Consider the following 6,000-nt stretch of genomic DNA (forward strand, 5'->3'; position numbering starts at 1 on the left):
CATGTCCACCCATTCTGTAGTTTTTTCCACACCTTCACCTCTAACTGTTCCTTCCCCACCACGATCCCAGTCCTCTCTCCACACTCCCAGTGTCGAAGTGTCCCGCAGCCCCTACAGCAGTATTTCCACCACACACTACACAGAATTATAATGTGTGTATTTAAATAAAAATGACCAGTTTTATGGTTTCAGTTTTATAGTTTCAAATTTTTATTAAACATGTTTATTAAAATTTTAAAAAAGTTTACTAAAAAAAACATTTTTCAATAAAAGTTAAATTATTTTACACTGGTTGTCTGTCATTTCTTTCTGCGGCAAAAAAGGTTAAATACAGGGTATTTAAAAGGTGAAATGGTATTCAAAACTAGGTATATAACTGTGGGTAAATTTTAGCTTTTTGCCACAGTTGTGTTCCTGGTTGTGTTTGAAGCAAAGTATTTCACCTAAAAAGTTGTGTTTATTGTTGGTGATTTCCTAACAATGTACACAACTTTTGTTAAAAGGTGAAATACTTTGCATAAAACACAACCAGGTACACACCTGTGGCCTAAAGCTAAAAATAGAGACCATGACAAGATAGCCAACTTTGGTTGGCAAAGGTATATACTGTTGGTACAGAAGGTACACAAGTTTGGTTAGGGCACAAATCTTTCACACTCTGTCATCCTGCCAGTGTACTCTGCCTTGAGGTGACATAAAGTATAGTGCAAAATTGTCCCTCATTACTGAAACCGTCACAGAACTTCTAGTGGTAATGTCATGGTAATCTTGCAAGGTGGTTTCTTCAGAGGTGTCCTCAATGGAAATGGGTTCCTTGCATATAACAAAATTGTGGAGTACCACGCACGCTTTGATCACCTCGTCCACAGTTTCTGTCTTGAGGTTGATCGCAGTCAATAGGACCCGCCATTTGGCTGTCAGAATACCAAAGGTACATTCAACCATTCTTCTTGCTCTTGTGAGGCGGTAATTAAAAATGCGTTTTGGTCTTGTCAATCCTCTGCTAGAGTACGGTTTCAAAAGGTGTTCTGACAGCTGGAAGGCTTCATCCCCTACACAGACAAATGGCATAGGTGGACCAGATGTTTGCGGCAGCGGTCTAGGTGGTGGGAACTGGAAGGTGTTTCCATACAGTTTACGCCCCATGGCAGACAGTTTGAAAACTTGAGAGTCATTGGAGCGGCCATAGGCCCCAATATCAACCGCAATAAATTTGTATTCCGCGTCAGCGATGGCCATGAGGACAATTGAAAAATATTTCTTGTAATTGAAATATTCCGATCCAGATCCAGCTGGCTTTACAATGCGGATATGTTTCCCGTCCACAGCGCCCAAGCAGTTTGGAAACTGACATATCTGTTGAAACTTGTCAGCAATTTCAATCCACCTCTCTGTTGTGGGCTCTGGTAAAAACTCTTCAGCTAAGGAGTCCCACAGTGCACGGCATGTGTACTTCACAATTCCAGATATGGTGGAAATCCCGAGTCTGTACTGGAAATGCAGTGACGAAAGGGATTCTCCAGTTGCAAGAAATCTGTGGGGAATTAACAAACAATAAATTAGTTTTAAATCACAGCATTACATACCAAAACTGACCTATAACACTTGGAGATACAAATTACCACCAACAAGATTGCAGTGAAAGTGTGCTCTGATGCGATCATATCCAATAAATGTGGCTTACCTTAAAGTCACCATCAGACGCTCTGCGGGTGAAACGGAGAAGCGGCAATAGGTGTCCGCTTTTCTTATGAGGTGTGCAATGCGCTCCACCAAGTAATCAAAATTCTCCATTTTCATCCTAACATATCCAAAAAATGTATCCGGGTTTCGTCGAAGGTCCATGCATAGTGTAGAATAGACCCCACGCGTCATTCTCTTGGCTGTGATGGGGTGGATCCACAAACGTCGTCTACGATGCCTGATGCGCTGCTGTCTCGCTCTCTCCTTCTCCAGTACAATCACCCTCAAACGATTTGCCTCCGCTGTAAAATCCGCCAAATTCTTCAAAATATTTCCAATGACAACATCCATCTTCGCCAGTAACTTGCTCTTCTCTCCAACCTGCACTTTCTCCTCTACAACCTGTCAAAGAAGGGCTGTAGGAACATGCTATATATAGTTTTCCAGTAGCCAATCCAGTTCGGAAGGCCACAAGGGTCAATTTTAAAAACCGGATCCGGCGTAATCCGTCGAAAAACGGATAGAAAAACGGATGAACCGGATGAGACGGATCCGGTTTTGTCTGTCAAGAAAAAGACGGATCCGGCAGAAAACCGGATCCGTCACATCCGGTTTTACTAAACATTTGCCGGATCCGGCGTTCCGGCACGACGCCGGATCGCGCCTGACGCCGAAAACCTGATGTGTGAAAGTAGCCTAAGGCCAGCACGCCTTTCCTAGGCATTAGCAAGTGAGTAGTGTATTTTCATCCTTTGACTTTACAGTATAGAGTGTTTAAATATTCTCTTTTGTACACACATGTAATATCTGTCTGAAAGGCGTGAGGTAGCCTTGCCTGTCATGATGGATTCTTAATATGATTGGAAAACATTGTTAAAAAATTAGAATGTTAAATTTGGTAACAAAGTTTGGTGATGGAGAACACCTGTTTTTTCCTTTGTATTTGGAGCACCAGTGAAACCGCACTGGACATCTACGGCCATCAGACTTATAAATCCTCATAGGTTGGGGAAGGGGAACGTGGAGAGCAGCCTGTGGATGCTGCTGGACACTGTGGCCAACATCGCCCTGTGTGGGGCCATACTGTTGCCCATGATGTGGGAATTGTCCTGCCTCCTGGGACTGTTGGGGATACTGGCCAGAGTAATGATGGGGAGGGGCATCTTGTTGGCTGTGGTAGGCACGTGGCTCATACCCACCAAGATAGCCATATCGTCCCCAACCAGGTTGGGAGCAGCCTCCAACACTGGGTGGGTACAAGTGGCCATATTGGTGGGGTTGGCTAGAGGCTGACATTTGTGACTGCTGAATAGAAGGTTGGGTAGTGGGAGGAAGGGGGTGAGGTGTAGGCCCACATATTAGAGGATGTTCAGACCCTGCTTGAGCAAGCATCTGTGTGGATGGTCTCATACGCATTAGATTTCTGGGGGAAAGCTGCCACCTCTCCAGATATTCGAAAAGCTCATATGGGGTATTGGGGGGGGTGCTTGCATCAAGCAGGATCTGAAAACATCCCCTAATACGGAGCCTGACCTCACGGGTAAGGGCACGGAGATAAAGGGTGAGGCTACGTGAGTAGGCCTCCTCCCCATCATCTGTAGTTACTCTTGATAAATAATTTAGCACCCCTGTGTCCACATTGGTCCTGCTCTCTTGAACAGTGACCTGGCGCCTTCTTCGTGTTCGCCGGGATGTAACAGCAGCCTGTGGGGATCCCCTGATATGGCCAGTTGGGCTGCTGCTCAAGTTGCCCGACTCTTCCAGGATGGGTGATGGGGCAGCAGCAGACCGTCCTGGTGGTGTTGTGTGTTGGGCAGTCAATGGGTTCTCCTGTGATGCCTCATCTTCTGCCATCCTTCTTGTAGGGGGAGAAGATGGGCCAGCCACCTCATCCCCTACAGGATCAATTATGGGCTCTGTCTCTGAGGCCGTTCCTTGATCCGTAAGGTTGGATTGAGTTCTGTTATGAAATAGAACAGAGGCAAAAATACATCAATATTTTTGGCCCTGTAAAGTATTTGTGTAATGTGGTGTGAGGTATCTACTTACGGTCTCAGATCCAGAATTGGGGCGAGGAAGGAGAGCCGGTCGTAATAAATATATTTCCTTTTGACGTATCCCGCATCCACACTCCTGGACCGCTGCTGGCGTTCCTGGCGGTATTGGTCCTGGATGCTTCGCCAGCGTTTCATCACATCTTCCACTGCAATGTGACAGGAAATATTGTCAAATTCACATATTTGATATGTCACATTTGCTACCAGTAGTCTAGGCATGGGGCCTTCTGGGGTGTGCTTTCTACCAATGGTGGCATATCTATTTGGGCAGATACACAGGGTCTCATTAGCTACACTTAATAATTGGTTTGTCTAGGAGGATGAGGAGCTTGTGGCCTAACCCCAAATTATGGCTGTGTGAATCCACGTGTCACATCCAAATCTAATGACCTCATGAGGCAAAAAGTACATGCACAGGAAGGGGGGTGCTGATTCTATATTCCTTTTTTGTTGTGCGCTAAGGTTACTCATGTTTTGCCTTGTACTTACGAATTTTATGCTGCTCCTCACGTGGTCGGTCACCAAAGTCATGGTACATCTGGCGACAGATGCGCCTCCATGACGCCTCCTTTCTTGCCCGGTTTGCATAATTGGCATCACGTTGGTCCCAGATTTCGGGACGCTCCTGCACCAGGACAATGAGCATCTCCACATTTATGTAAGTGGACGCCATGCTGCTGCTGTACTCCGTGGAGGCGTACTTCCGGGATGTCTGGAGCGCTTTTTGAGGTCATTTGCATGTCTAGGCTTCCTGATGATGGATTGGCCCATTTCCTGTCACCAGCCAAAAGACCTGCGTATTGCTCGCAGGTCACACGTCTGGTCCGTGTGTAATCCGTATTTTTTGCGCACCCATAGACTTGCATTGGCGTACTACGGCCGTAGTACGCTGACAATCGCAGCATGCTGCGATTGGCACGGAGCGTAGAATACGGATGAGAAATATACGCCTGGTGCGAGTGACCCCATAGAGAATCATTTGTCCATGCGTGCTTTTAGCGCCTCTCACTCGGCCGTATTCCTCGCCAGTGTGACCCCGGCCTTAGGAAACAATCAGGAGGGGACAGTATGCCAAGGAGGGGGGAGTGTGATGAGGAAGCACAGTATAGAGACTGCGCCCTATAAGGGGGACTCAGTGTGAGAGGGGGACCAGTATGGAAAGGACAGGGCAGTGTGGAGGGCATGTACCATAAGAGGGACAGTGTGTGGATCATATTTTGTGTAGTGATGAGCGAGTGTGCTCGTTACTCGAGTTTTCCGAGCATGCTTGAGTGTTCTCCAAGTATCTTGGGTGTGCTCGTAGATTATGTTTGCGTCTCCGCAGCTGCATGATTTGCGGCTGCTAGACAGCCTGAATACATGTGAGGTTTCCCTAACAAACAGGCAATCCCTGCATGTGTTCAGATTATCTAACAGCCGCAAGTCATGCAGCTGCGGAGACAAATATAATCTATGAGCACACCCAAGATACTCAGAGAACACCCGGGCATTCTCAGAAAACTTGGGTAAGGGCAGAGACACACTAGCGATTTAAAAATCAGTCATGTAAAGCAATTGTCCTGCAAGTGTCATGCGTTTTTTGTGCGAGCACAATCAGATTTTTCACACCTATCATCCAATTGCTATCAGACTGCAATGCGATTTTAACATGATCTTTTACACAGAGCACTTCTCTGTCATTTACACATCGTTTTAAAACAAAATATTCTTCAAAAACCACACACACATACAGTATATATATATAATATATATATACACTACTGTTCAAAAGTTTGGGGTCACCCAGACAATTTTGTGTTTTCCATGAAAACTCATACTTTTATTACACAAATCGTTGCCAAATGAATTTAAAATCTAGTCCAGACATTGACAAGGTTCGAAAAAAAGATTTTTATTTGAAATAATAATTTTCTCCTTCAAAATTTGCTTTCTTCAAAGAATGCACTCTTTGCAGCAATTACAGCATTGCAGACCTTTGGCATTCTAGCAGTTAATTTGCTGAGGTAATCTGGATAAATTTCACCCCATGCTTCCTGAAGCCCCTCCCACAATTTCGTTTGGCTTGATGGGCACTTTTGCGTACCATACGGTCAAGCTGCTCCCACAACAGCTCAATGGGGTTGAGATCTGGTGACTGCGCTGGCCACTCCATTACAGATAGAACACTAGCTGCCTGTTTCTTCCCTAAATAGTTCTTGCATAATTTGGAGGTGGTGCTTTGGGTCCTGTTGTAGGATGAAATTGGCTCCAATCAAGTGCT

Source organism: Dendrobates tinctorius, unplaced genomic scaffold (genome assembly GCF_039654945.1).
Source record: "Dendrobates tinctorius isolate UK_male_01 unplaced genomic scaffold, ASM3965494v1 ptg000089l, whole genome shotgun sequence".
NCBI classification, from domain to species: Eukaryota; Metazoa; Chordata; class Amphibia; order Anura; family Dendrobatidae; genus Dendrobates; species Dendrobates tinctorius.